This window comes from Apodemus sylvaticus, chromosome X (genome assembly GCF_947179515.1).
Source record: "Apodemus sylvaticus chromosome X, mApoSyl1.1, whole genome shotgun sequence".
Lineage (NCBI taxonomy): Eukaryota > Metazoa > Chordata > Mammalia > Rodentia > Muridae > Apodemus > Apodemus sylvaticus.
The window spans coordinates 6,968,765-6,983,178 of record NC_067495.1 but is presented as its reverse complement, the minus strand read 5'-3'; the positions used below and the strand labels follow the sequence as shown (position 1 = coordinate 6,983,178).

General features: G+C 42.0%; 1 non-coding gene across 1 annotated transcript; it reads right to left on the bottom strand.

The window, feature by feature from the left end:
* Positions 1–11,481: 11,481 nt before the first annotated feature.
* Trnaq-uug (transfer RNA glutamine (anticodon UUG)) lies at positions 11,482–11,553 on the bottom strand. Its single transcript has one exon. It is a non-coding gene; the product is annotated as a tRNA-Gln (tRNA).
* Between the last annotated feature and the right edge of the window lie 2,861 nt (positions 11,554–14,414).

The window sequence follows — 14,414 nt, the reverse complement described above, 5'->3', positions numbered from 1 at the left end:
GAGAAAAAAAAAAGCGCTCCCAGTGGCGCCTGCGCACAGCGCCCGCAACGTCACGAAGAACCGGCGGGCGCGGGGAATCTAGAGGGCGCTGGGGGTCGGCTAGCGGAGCTTCCCGGGTTGCGGGTTGCAGCAGCTGAGGTGGGGCTGGTGGAGGTCGTCGCCAGTACTCCCTAGCTGCGACCAAGTGGAGAACAGGGGCTAGGGACAAAAGGTCCACAGCAGTATGCACGTTCTTGGACGGCGTGCTCAGCACTCTGGCAGCTTTCCCTGTTCTTTCGTAACCTCAGGAAGCTCTCACCAGGTTTTTGCTGGGGAGAAAAAAACGCAGAGAAAGGGTTCTAATGAATGAAAAAGCCTGGGAGGAGGTGGGGAGAAATTGTCACTCAAGACCGCGTTTGGCGGCGGCGGGTGCTTTTAGTGCCACCTTGCCTTTCCTTAATGAAGATTAGGACTGGGGGAGGGGGAGAATTGTCCAAGGAAAGGACCGAACAAAAACTGCAGAGGAAGGTGTACACCAAGAACAGTGAACTAGCGAAACAGCTTCTCCTGCCGCCTGCTCCAAACTCATCAAATATCTATGCAGTGTCTATTGCTGCTAGACAAAACCTAGAGACGGACCAGGAAAAATAGTGACATAAAGAGACTTTAAATCTATTGAATATTGTTCCCCAGCCCCAGCATCTACTTTGTTCACTCCCCATAAGTGTTGGAGTTCTTAGCATAAAGATGCAACTAGAAGGAATGGACGCACAGGGTCAGCCGCGGAGTAAGGTTGTGGGTGTTGCCGCTGTGCTAGGTTGTATGCAATATGAAGATTTCTGTTCAACTGAGCATGTGCAGAAATGAGCCAACGCTACCAGACAGGTATATGCCTTAGTTGAAGACCAATAAAAAAGAAGTCTTTGTTCCTCCTCACAGCAAAAGTGTCCAATTAGTTCATAAGTCAGCTCTCCAGAAATCATCTGTTAAAATTCTCAGCGCGGTATTTTTTAAACTAGTACTTATCAAAGTGCGGGGGGCAGGGGAAGAGTCAGCCTATTTCCCTTTCAAAAACAGAAGAAAACGAAACAAGCCCGATCTGCCCAAACGCTTGATCGCTCCCTCAAGAGCCTGGCGGAGTTGCTTGTTAAATATTTGAGAGCTAACCCTTCTTTGCTTTTTCGTTTCTTTCTTGCAGATCAGGGGAAATATAATTGCACAAATAGGTTTTCCTCCTTCCCAAAGATTTTGTTTTCTCTAAAAAGGGGGGGGGGGAGCGCTTCAGAGCCCAAAACACTTTTGTCTTCTTTGGAGATCCAACAGTTAAAAGTTGCTTACCCCAACCTATCATGCCTACCTGCCTCCTAATGAATAAGGCATCATCCACTCTCCTCTGAACTGGACATAAATCCTCACAAGTCACCTTGCCAGCTTAGCGTCCTTTCTCCTGCCAAAACATGAGCTATGCCAAGGCTTGCCTACTTCATTTTGGAGTTTATCTTTCGTGGAGAATTTCTCTCAAAAGTACAAATGGACGATTATTAAGCAGAAAAGGAAACGCAGGTGGGGGGAAAAAAGGCTAAGTGTGGTCCCTGCCCATGGACCGCTGGCTTAGATCTGAAGAGTCTTAGTGGTTAAGTGGTCCAATTCCCTTATCTACAGCAGTGGGGGGGTTGTAGGTGAATTGCTGGACCAAGAGCTACCCCACACCTCCACTATCTGATAGCAGTTGTTCTAGGTTTGCTGTGGGATTATGCTTAATCTTTGTTGGAGAGGTGGATTCATTAAGCTAACCAATACACAACCCCCTACAGAGCTTGGCCTAATCTTATCAGCTCTTGACACTTCCTAGTCAGTCCTTGCTTAAAAGATTCAAGACCTTCCAATCACCACAAAGTTTAAAATCCTTCCCTCCAGCTAGGACTTATATCTCCTAGCTCCTAGGGTGGTCTAACAGTTACACAAAGGTTCTCAACAACCCACAGCTCCTAGAGTTTGCATCATGGGCCAATGGTAAGTGAAAATTACTCTCTGCTTCCAGGAGGAAAATAACCAAGCCTTTTAGATGAAATTATTTAGTTCCTAATCTTCTTCCAAAAAGCCAATACTTTACTACAAATCTAAATGGTCAGGTGCCAACAATTTAATTCCATTTTAGTTAACGGAAATGGTAAAGTAACTAGTTGCACGAGTTAAAACTACATTCAGCTTTGTTAACCAAATCCTAACTGTCACTTAAACAAATGGGGGTGGTGACTTTCTCTTTTAACAAGCAGTCTGGAGATGTGTGGTTACTGACATTGGATCCACTATGCCACAGTTTCATCAGTGACCTAGTTTGTTCTTTCCACTCTACCATCTTTGATTCTCTCTCTCTCTCTCTCTCTCTCTCTCTCTCTCTCTCTCTCTCTCTCTCTCTCTCTCTCCTATCTTGTTCATCATCTCAAGATGAGTGCCACTTTTTCAAACATCAACAGTGCATAAGGAAGGCAGTGAGGGCAGGTGAGGTCTTTTTACTCCTGTCTTATCTCTCTATTGGGAAATAAAATGTATTTTCCCTTCTTGTCCAGACCAAAGCCACCTACCAGGCAACCTCACTTGCAAGAGAGGCTAAGGACATGGGTGGTTTTGCCTTCTTTTTGGAGGTGAATGGGAAAGAAGCCATGTGGGAACAGACATCAGCAATCAATCAGCAATATGTGGAGCATGGGGAAATTACCAATTATTATCATAGTGTATAACTGATAATCCAGAAAATTTTTAGAACTCCCTAAAAACCCTAAGGATGTAATTGATACTACGCAAATTTGTCACTTAGACTTCATTACAAATCTTCAGTGATTTCGAGTGTTTGTTTGAATTTCTCAAAATTGAGATAGACATTTGCAGGTTTCCCAGCTCCTGTGTAATTTCAGTATTACACAGATACATCAGGGAAAAACAGACCCCAGGGAAATATTAGGATAAGGGCTACCACACGGAGGTCAATGTAGCATAAGGCTAATTTAGGCAATTTAGAGATCAGTCTCATTCTGCAGTATCCTGTTTAATTATATAAATTATTGTTGAATTAATGAAAAAATTAAGATTGACACTGTTCTTATCTGGAATAAAGTTTTTGCCTCATGGCATAAACAGAGTGTTTTAAGCTCAAATGGAAGACAGTATCCATGGTTCCAATGAAAACCATACAGATTACACTTATACTTCAATACTTTGTGGTTCTTTGTTAGTCATTGGTTGAATGTGTAAACAAGGCACTGGGGCTAAAGTGACAAATGATGATTCCTGCCCAGTCTCAACTGCACCCTAAAAGAAAACAAGGATCAGGCAAAAATGACAATGAGAAGTAATGTTCGTTAGGGTTTGGGAAGTTTGAGGCAGCACCTATGAAGAGGGCCTATAGCGCTGGAGAGATGGCTTTATAGGTGAAGTGCTTGCTGTGCGAGCATGAGGACCAAAGTTTGCATCCTCACCAGTCAGTCTAGCTGAAACAATGAGCTTCGAACTTAGCGAGAGACCCTTTCTCAAAGAAATAAGTTAAAGACATAGAGGAAGATGCTTGATGTTAGCTTCTGGCTTATCTATGATACAACACACCTGAACACATACTCACATATACCACATACATAATACATGTATACATATATACATACATCACACAATCATCTATTAATATGAGTACACACACACACACACACACACACACACATGAAACTCTATGGTTGAGGCATATCAAACTGAAAAAAAAATGCTTATACCAAAACAAATAAAATACAGAAATTAGCAAGTTGGAAGGTTTTGGAGTCCTGGTCCATAACTGGATCATACATTGGAGGAAGAAAGAAGCCATAATACATTAGAGAAATAGACAGAGGCCAGATATTAAAATTATGCTAAATGCCGTGTTAAAGAGTTCACCTACTAAAGTATTTGATTTCAGTGATACTGACTCTTCTATGTAAGCTTTGGTTCCCCAGCCATGTACATAAATGGAGTGATGCATTTTAACAATTTTTATTAACATATTTGTATCTGTTGCACACATAGAAACATACAACACACACACACACACACACACACTTGCCAGAAGAGAGCATCTGATCCCCTCAAGCTGGAGTTACAAGTGATTGTGAACTGCCCAGTGTATGTGTGCTAGGAATTTACCTCAAAGCCTCAGGATTAACAGGGAATGTTCTCAACTGCTGAGCTATTGCTCCAGCCCTGGAATTCTTCTTTTAAGTAGTTCTTCCTTTTGTACTTGGTGCACAGTGTCTTCACCCACCATTACGTTTTTTTAAAATGTAGAAACTTCTCTAATACGTTATTTAAATCCTCTCTGATCCCTTATACCATTTCTGAGTGTCCCACTCCAGTTTCAGTACAGGTCTGTTTACAAAGACTATGCTTGTGCCTTAGAGGACTTCCCACCAGCTGCCAGAACCATTTTGCAATGTGGAAACGCCTGGGGGGTTAGATCTCCTAATAGCTGTTAGCTATTAGGCAATCACTGATAGTGCAAGAATGTGGAAGCCCAGTTCTCTAGGCAGGGACAGAGGGATCAGTTCCTTCTACTGCCTAGCTTCCCTGTGAGATGGAGCTGACCCCTTTGGAGCAGTCCCAGAAATCTAAGAATCTTTAAAAAACATATTTAAAATTTTTAATTATATATGTGTGCACGTTTCTGTTTCTCTGTCTTTCTCTGTCTTTGTCCTACTCTCCTCTCTCTCTCTCTCTCTCTCTCTCTCTCTCTCTGTGTGTGTGTGTGTGCATGTGTGTGCGTGTGCATAGTACTGTAGGAAGCTAGAGGCTTCATGGATCTCATAGATCTGAAGTTAATGGCATAGCCATCTACCCAGACCCAGGGAATCTATATTTTTATGTGCTCTCATCAAGTGACTCTTGTACAACTAAAAGTGAATAATCCAGGTTCTAATACTTGCTTGAAGAACTATCTGGAGAAAGAAAAAAAAAAGCAGGGCTGACTTACTTCTAGGGTGGGGAAGCCATAGGAAATGTACAAGAGCCCTTGAGGGAGCAGGAGAAGACCTAGATACAAACGTGCTTGCTACCCAGTTCCTTCAAGTTCTAGTCCTGCAAACCTCCCTCTAAAGATCCACTTTTCCTTTTTATCTTTAACAGCCATGAACAAGTGTCTTAGTTGGGGTTTTACTGCTGTGAACAAACACCATGACAAAGGCCACTCTTATAAGGACAACATTTAATTGGGGCTGGCTTCCAGGTTCAGAGGTTCAGTCCAGTATCATCAAGGCAGGAACATGGCAGCAGCCAGGCAGGCATGGTGCAGGAGGAGCTGAGAGTTCTACATTTTCATCTGAAGGCTGAAGACTCACTTCCAGGCAGCTAGGACAAGGGTATTAAACCCACACCCACAGTGACACACCTACTCCAACAAGGCCACACCTCCTAATAGTGCTACTCTCTGACCCAAGCATATACAAACCATCACAAGTCACCAGAAACTATTTTCTAGTGTAAACAATATTGCCTTTGAATACATCACAGTGTCAATATATACTGAATATTGTTATCACTTAAGAATTATCTAAAATTTATCAATTTATTGAGCCACTTGGGATCACACCTATTTACTAGACTCCCAAGCCTCCGGTGTGCTGCGTACTTATAAGGATTGTGTTAGTCAGAGTTCATTTTGTTATTCATAACACACAATTCAAACCATCTTTTAAAATACTGAGAATCTATTGGTTCACATAATTGAAAAGTTGAGACGTAAATTAACATCACCTGAGGTTTGATTCTGGATGCAAGCAAAGCCATTGGTGAATTGCTTTCCCAGAATTTTTACTAAGCATTACGTGATAGTGGCTTTATCTTTTGGGGATTTTTTTTTTTTAGAGCTATTTTGTGAGACAGGGCCTTAGCTGGCCTAGAACTCACAGAGATCTGCCTCCGTATTGGCTTCATCTTTTAGTCCTATGAGATAGTTACTGAGTCTCTAGGTTCTCCCCTTGAACTACCAAAACGTTTGCCACTGTTTCTGACTCCACCAGCCTATACACAAGAGAAAAGAGTCTGGTCTTTCAGGTCCTATCCATGCTTAAAGATTCCTTCTTTCCTTGGCCTGACAGGGAACAAGAGTCTCTAACTCACTTAATCCAATCAGGACCCACCCTTAAAGTACCACAAAGGAGAATCAAGAGGAAGGCAGAAGCCCCCGTGTTGTAGTCATCGGGTGTGTCGTAACACTGTCTTATACTTCAGTTAACCTAGGCACTGCATCCTGTCTACATTTCTTTCAAAATTTCATCTAGTTTCTCCCCCTTCTTTTCCATGTCTTCAGTCTCTACCCCAACTGACTGTCCTATGAGCCTACATGATTACCCTCAACTGCTTGTCCTCTCACTGGACAGGGATTGGGATATCCAGTTTGTGTTCATAAGAGAGAAGTCTCAGCATCAAGAAATGGACCTGGTGTGGAGTAAACATTCTGAAGCCATTTGCCAAGTGTTGAATGAGTAAATAGTTTTACCCTTTTGTTAATTCCTGTGATTCTCCTTTGTTGACCTTTGCTTGTAGTTTTGTTCTTTCATGCCTTCCACCTAGAAAATGTCCAGAGCATACTAGGCCTTCCGTGTGTATCTGTTAAATAAACAAAGACTGCAGATAGTCCCTGAATTATAATAGGTCACCTTATGATTAGTCAACGTTTCTATTGTCCAAAAGTGGTGTGAATTCAGTAGAAATCATACACTGGATTTTGAACTTGAATCTTTACCCAGGATAGCTCTATGTCATCTGATCTTCTCCAGTGATGATGGACAGCAGCAGCAGCAGCAATGGCAGCTTCTAGTCAGCCTCACGATCACAAAGGAAATAATCGAGCTCTCCAGTGTGCTGTGATGCTAAGCTGGGATGAGCAGGACATAGCATATTAAATGCATTTATACTTAGGGTACTTTCAACTTATGAAGGGGTTATAGGGACATCATGTCATTGCAAGTAGAAAAGTGTGTGTGTGTGTGGTGTGTGGTGTGTGTGTGTGTGTGTGTGTGTGTGTGTGTGTGTTGGCAATACTGAAGAAGGAATCCAATGCCTTATGAATGCTAGGCAAGCACTCTACCACTGAGCCACACTCTCACCTCAGTCCACATCTTTGATGATTGGGACAGTGTAAAGCTTACTATGTATATGAATTCATGATCCACCTGCTTCAGCCTCCAGAGAGCTGAGAGAACCGGGATGTGACATTCTGACTGACTACTGCACATATTTCTTGAGCTAGAGCATTATTTTATGCTTAGAAATAGAGTTAAAACCCTAAAGAAATAAAATGTCTGGATTCTCAAAAATGGAGATACATGGCGGAAAGATGAAGATTTTTTTTTTTTAATGGAGGAGATGGCCAACAGCATCCTAACTGGAGAGCTGTCAAAGGAAGCAGTGATAAACATAAAGGCCATTGGATTTATTTCTACTAATCGAGAAAGTTTTATTCATTAGTTATCTTTTATCTGGGGAAACAAATTAAAATCTTATATGTCACTGGAGTTTTTGCTCCTGCTTAGCTCTAAGAGATTTCAAAGGTAAGCACAGGGAATGAAATCTCCTTAATTTCTTTGGTCTGGGTTTCTTAGCTTGTTCTTTCTAGGCTGGCATTAAACTGTCACACATGGCAAAGACATGAGATGAGCTGTAACACGCTCAGTGCGTGACTTCTATCAAGCCTGGGCCTGGCTATATTACAAAGAGTCATGGTAAGACACCCCGGCTTCTCTGGGAAGGAGTATAATTTACTATGCTAAGTGCACAGTGGAAAAGGTCAAGTGATTAATAAGTCACCGATATAAAATGTGAGCCTACCAATCCTCTGCAGGGCTTGAGAGAAGCAAAGCCTTGCTGGGGGCTTTTGTGGCATTGAAAATCTGCAGACCTCTCAAGCAGGGATCTCCTTTCTTTCCTTACTTTCTCATAAAACAAATGAAGGCTCTCCCCCCCCCCCCCCAAAATCTTTATTCTCACAGAAGTAATCTATAATGTCAGGCTCTATACTCATAAGATATTTTTCATCTGGACCAATAGGGAAAAAAAATATACAGAGACTGTTTGCCATAGTTCTCAGACCCAATAGGAAGTTTCACTGATGTTTTACCTCCTGTGTCCTAATCAAATACCTCCCACTCAAACCTTTTTACCCTGGTTATGGCTTTTAAATTGTCTTGTAAATGGGAACAATACGTAAAAAAGTAACCTTTTAAAACAAGCTAAGGGGAAAGAGAAAGACTTTAATGATCTGTAAAGAAATAACTGAATGAGCATTTGTTGAGGGACGTTCCAGAAAACATTACCTATATTTCATCCATCCACACCACAACCTTACGAGGTAGGTATCATTCTCTTCATCTTACAGACAAGAAAACTGATGCTTGGACAGGGGTTGAGTAATGTGCCAAGACCACATAACTAGAAAGAGATGGGACCAGAGTAAGCAGAGTTTGCCTTGGAAACGTGCTACAATGGGTTAAATGGCATCAATGACAGTTCCTGTTTCTTGAAGTTTTTCTTTTTAACTGTCAAGCACAGCAGTATGTATTTCCAAATACGCATTTGCTCATAAAACAAAACATTGTTGAGCCTTTATTATATACTAGTTACCAAAAATGCAATATGGAATAAAGCTAAAGCAACCTGATTCTCTCTCATTCTCTCTCTCTGACTCTCTCTCATTCTCTCTCTCTCTCATTCTCTCTCTCTCTCTCTCTCTCTCTCTCTCTCTCTCTCTCTCTCTCTCTCTCTCTCTCTTTCTCACAACATATTTAATATAGGACAGCTCAAGACAAACAGGAGGAATTGCAGAGAATGACCAAGCTCTGATTGCTCTCAAAGACGCTGGCCCCGCCCCAGGGTAATTTGCATACACTCCAGGCCACTCCACTAGCCCTTCCGCTCTGTTCTCTTGGTTACTGCCTAAGAAAACTTGAACTCTGCGGTGGTGGCGCACTTCTTTAATCCCAGCACTCGGGAGGCAGAGGCAGGTGAGTTTCTGAGTTCGAGCCAGCTTAATCTACAGTGTGAGTTCCTGGGCTACAAAGTTTCAAAGTAAAAAGCGAAAATTTGAACCTTTTGTGTCCTTAGTTTATTTCTGTGATCACATTCAACATTGAATTAGCCTTTTTCTTTTCTTTCCTATTTTTTTAAAGAAATGGTGTGACTGTGCAGCATTTAGGAAATGGAGGCTAGAGGATCAGAAGAAGATCAAGGTCATTCAAAGATATATAGTGAGCTTGTTGCTTTTCCAGAGATCCTAAGTTTGCTTCCCACTCAACAATCTATAGCCCCAGCTCCAGGGGATTCATCGCTCAGTTCTAGCCTCTGTATCTGTACACTAGTTGGCATATATTCACACAGACACATAAATAAATATAAATCATAAAAAAGGAAGAATGCACAGGCATTCTTAAAAATTATAAAAAAGGAAGAATGCACTAGGGAAAGAATCATTCAATTAACGATGATGGGAAAACTGGAGATCTGTGTATGAAGAATGGATTCTTTCCATTATCATATTTGGAACTCAACTGAAAAATGAATCAAACGTCTAAGTGTATGACCTAAAACCCACAACATTCTGGAATAGAACAAATAGTAAAATCTTTGTGACGTTGGATATAGCAAAGATTTCTTACCTATGATACTAAATGCAAAAGCAACTAAAGTTAAAATACATAAATTAGGCTATATTAAGATTTCAAATTCCTTCGCCATAAAGATACAATCACCCTGGTATGGTGTGACATGACTTTAATGCTGACACTGTGGCGGGGGACGGGGGACGGAGGTGGGGGTGGGGGGTGGGGGTACCGGGGGCGCCGGGAGCAGAGGCAAGTGGGTCTCTGTGAGTTCCAGGCCAGTCCGGTCTAAATAGCAAGTTCTAGGGTAGCAAGGGCTGCAATCACACCCTTCCTTTAAAAAATTAGGAAAGAAAAGAAAAAGGCTAATTCAATGTTGAATGTGATCACAGAAATAAACTAAGGACACAAAAGGTTCAAATTTTCGCTTTTTATTTATTTTGAAACTTTGTAGCCCAGGAACTCACACGGTAGATTAAGCTGGCCTCGAACTCAAAAAACTCACCTGCCTCTGCCTCCCGAGTGCTGGGATTAAAGTAGTGCGCCACCACCACAGAGCTCAAGTTTTCTTAGGCAGTAACCAAGAGAACAGAGCGGAAGGGCTAGTGGAGTGGCCTGGAGTGTATGCAAATTACCCTGGGGCGGGGCCAGCGTTTTTGAGAGCAATCAGAGCTTGGTCATTCTCTGCAATTCCTCCTGTTTGTCTTGAGCTGTCTTGTATTAAATATGTTGTTTCCCCCCTCATAAAGAAGAACCTCTTTTTAGTTAGCATGGTTATAATGCTCATTCAATATGGGGAGCAGTTGCTTTCAGGTTCCTCCAAATCAGTGAGGCCGGTGCTTCTGAGTTCCATGTTCCCAACCTGCCGTCCTAGCAGATACTTGAACCTTTTTTTCATAGTTTACACGTCTCCTGAGGGTGAGCAGTCTCTTTGCTAATGTCTTTTCCTAAGGGCAATTCATTAGGAACGTCTTACTGTAAACGTTTGCTCTCAATCTGAAAGTTGTGGTGGGTGGGGTATGCAAATGCTTAGAACGAAATAAAACCTTCTAGGTACTGAAGGTAAAATTGAGTGTTGTGGTTTAGACCTGTAATCCCAGGGAAGGAGGATGAGTCAGGAGATTCCCAGTTTTAAACCACTTTAGGCTACATAGCCAAGTCTCATAGAAGAAGGCTTACGGAAGGGGTGAAACTATTTATAAATCAATTCAACAAAACCCCTTACAGGTCAATTTAAAAATGTTCAATAAGGGGACTAGAGAGTTTGCTCCCTGGTGAAGAGCTTGTATTACTCTTCCAGATTACCTGAGTTTGATTTCCAGAATCCATATCCGATTTCTCAAGGTCACTTATAACTCCAGCTCCAGGGGGATCCCACACACCTCTGGCCCCTGCAGCAAAATTCATGCCTGCACACATACCCTCCCTCCCTCACACACACATACCTACGAGTAATAAAAAAAATAAAATTAAGACTGCAAGATTCATAACCTTGTAGAGTTACACAGGGTGACTTAGAAACTTTTTTTTTACGTTCAAAATATTTTTGTTAAAAGAGGATATGCACACTGGCCAAATGTGGGTGTACATACCTTTAATCCCAGCACGCAGGAGGCAGAGGCAGGCAAATTTCTGTGATTTCCAGGCTAACCAGTACTTCATAGTGAGATTTTATATGCTGCAGAGATGGCTCAGCAGTTAAGAGTATCTACCGCCCTTTCGTAGGACTAGGGTTTAATTCTCAGCGGCACCCCTGTTGGCCACCATAAGCACATGTGCTCGCTTTCACAGACAAACACAAATGCAGATGCACAGACATACACGTAAAAAAAAACCAAAAACGAACGCTTCTTTTGAAGAGACGTACGTTCAGGGCCACGAGAGCCCTTAAAGGCCTCACCGAGATTCGAACTCGGATCGCTGGATTCAAAGTCCAGAGTGCTAACCATTACACCATGAGACCTCCTGGTTACCTTGCCTCAGTCACAAGCCATTTATAGCCACGTCTAGTTTCAGCACAGCCATGTAACCTGCCCAACTTATGGTTGTAGATGAAACTTGATTACATTTCCTGACATTTTAGGTTTATAGTAGGCATTTTCACCCAACTTAGAGAACCAGATCTTAAAATAAAAAAGGAGAAGAAAAACTACCTCTTTCTGTGTGTATGTGTGTGTGTGTGTGTGTGTGTGTACGCGTGCGTGTGTGCGTGCGTGCCTCTGTGTGTGTGTGTGTGTGTGTGTGTGTATGTGTGTGTGTGTGTGCGCGCGTGTGTGTATTTGTTGTCATTCATTTGGTTTTTTTTTTTTTTTTGTCTTTGGCTTTTTGGTTATTGGTTTTTTTTTTTGGCTTTGGCTTTTTGGTTATTGGGTTTTTTTTCTTTTCTTTTCTGGTGGTGGTTTTGGTTTGGTTTTGGTTTTTTGGAAACAACATATCTCCTTGTAGTACTGGCCGTCATGGAAGTCTCTCTGTAGATCAGGCTGGTCTCAAGGTTCATGGTCTGCCTGCCTCTGCCTCCTGAGTGCTGGGATTAAAGGTGTGCAGTGCTACCACCCAGCAAAAGCCATCCTTTGAAATCACAAAACACTGTACTTGGAATGAAGTGTGCCTATCAGTGGCTGTCTAGGTTGTCTGTCTCCTGTAATTTTTCTAGCCGCTCTCTATACACATCCGCGTTCCGGGCAAGGAAAAATGCATCTAAATGTGGAATTAGGATAGCAGTTTACTTTCTTTTCATTTTAATTCTAAAAGGTTTCTTTTTCCTTCTGCAGTGACGATAACACCCAAAACCAAAGTGGAGGTAGAGTCTAGAATTTTTTAGTAGAGCAACTGCCTTAAAAACCTGTTGGAGGAACATATTTAGGTTCCTAAATATGGTAGCTGGTGGATGTAAGCTGGAAAGCAGTTTTCTCAGGGACGAAAACAGGCAGATGCCTGACTGCACAATCATGGGGGGTGTTGGGTGTGTTATAACATGCCGGGGCTGCTGAGATATTTGAGAGTGAAGAAGCTCCTAAAGCAACTATGACACTAAATTAAGCCATGCACAAGGAGTGGTTCAGCCAAACAACCTTGGTGATACAAGACTTATATTTAAGGACAAAGAAGAATTTGAGGAGGGCAAGAGAATTCTTGGATATGGGTAGAAGTAAGTGGCTTAAGAGGGGCCACACACAAATAGTGCTTTGGTTACAGGGAGAATGGAGCTCTGCCATCCTGTCATCCTCTGCAGAAATAGATAAAGATCAGGGTTGCACAAGCAGGCTCTGACTTCCTTACCAGAAGGTCTGAGTCTCTAGAAATTCTTTTGGGTAAAGAACCTGAGAATGCAAAAGTGGCTACAGGAGTGGGAGAGATGACTCAGTGGTTAACAGCAGTTGTAGCTGAAGAGGACCCTGGTTCAGTTCCCAATAGGGCAGCTATCTATAACTACAGTTCCAGGGGATCTGATCTTCTCTTCTGGCCTCTAGGATACTGCATGTGCATGGTGAAAAAAATTTGTATAATACAACTTTTCTAACTGAAGCCTGTTTGCCCTTTCCTTCCTTCCTTCCTTCCTTCCTTCCTTCCTTCCTTCCTTCCTTCCTTCCTTCCTTCCTTCCTTCTTTCCTTCCTTCCTTCCTTCCTTCCTTCCTTTCCTTTTGAGACAGGGTTTTTCTGTGTAGCCCTGGCTGTCCTGGAACTCACTCTGTAGACCAGGCCTTGAACTCAGAGACTCACCTGCCTCTGCCTCCCAGAGTGCTGGGATTAAAGGCGTGCAACACCACCCAGCTTTGTGTGGTGCTTTTCAATAAGATCAAAGACTGGGCAAATGGTCTCTTCTCTTATTCTCTGAGATATAGTTCTTATAATTACTTTTTTAAATTTTATTTTATGTGCATGGATGTTTTGACTACATGTCTCTGTCTGTTCTCCTTGTGCATGCCTGATGTCCATAGAGGCTGGAGGAGGCCATTGGATCCCCTGGAACTGGAGTTAACAGAATTCACATAGGTGTTGAAAATGGTGCCAGTATCCTCTGGAAGAGTAGCCAGTGCTTTTAACTCCTGAGGCACTTCTGTAGCCTCACTTTTTTTCCTAATAGAGCCTTACTATGTAGGCCAAACAGATCTTCAATTCGAAATCCTCCTGACTTGACCTTCAAAGTATTAGTATTGCTAGTATGTTAGTGTATGTACATCCATGCACAGTTACTCTTCTGGCATTGAGAAGGGATAGAAAGACAAGGAAAAATAGGGGGGAAACAGAATAACAGTGGAGTCCACTTAAAGTCTCTTGTTAGTGCTAAGAATTTTAGAACAATTAACATTTGCTGTGAAGATTGTTTGTATAGAGACAATGTTCCTTTTTTCATACCAGAAACTGAGCCTAGGGTCTTATGCATGCTTGGCAAGTATTCTACCACTGAGTCACACTTCCAATCCCCAATATTCCTTCTACAGAGAAATATTTTCAAATGATAATGTTAAAATAGAAATAAAATAGACTTAAGGGCTGAAAATGCATAAGAATATGCAAGGCATTACTTTTTTTCTATGTTTAAACCTGAGAATTTTCTCTTATAAATACAACTCTAAACCTCCCTGCAACCCTTATGACTTAGGTTTTACCTCATCAGCTGTACTTCTATTTAATATATTTCAGGATCTCACCTAAAGTCCTTAGCAACCCTTTAAAATATAACTTCAAAACCCATCAAAATCTTATTTATACACACATATAACAATGTCACCTAATCCTATGGTCTCTCGTTTGGTTTTGGTGTTTGAGACAGTGTAGTGGAGGCTGGCATTGGTCTCCTTATTTGACCTGCCCCCAGTCATG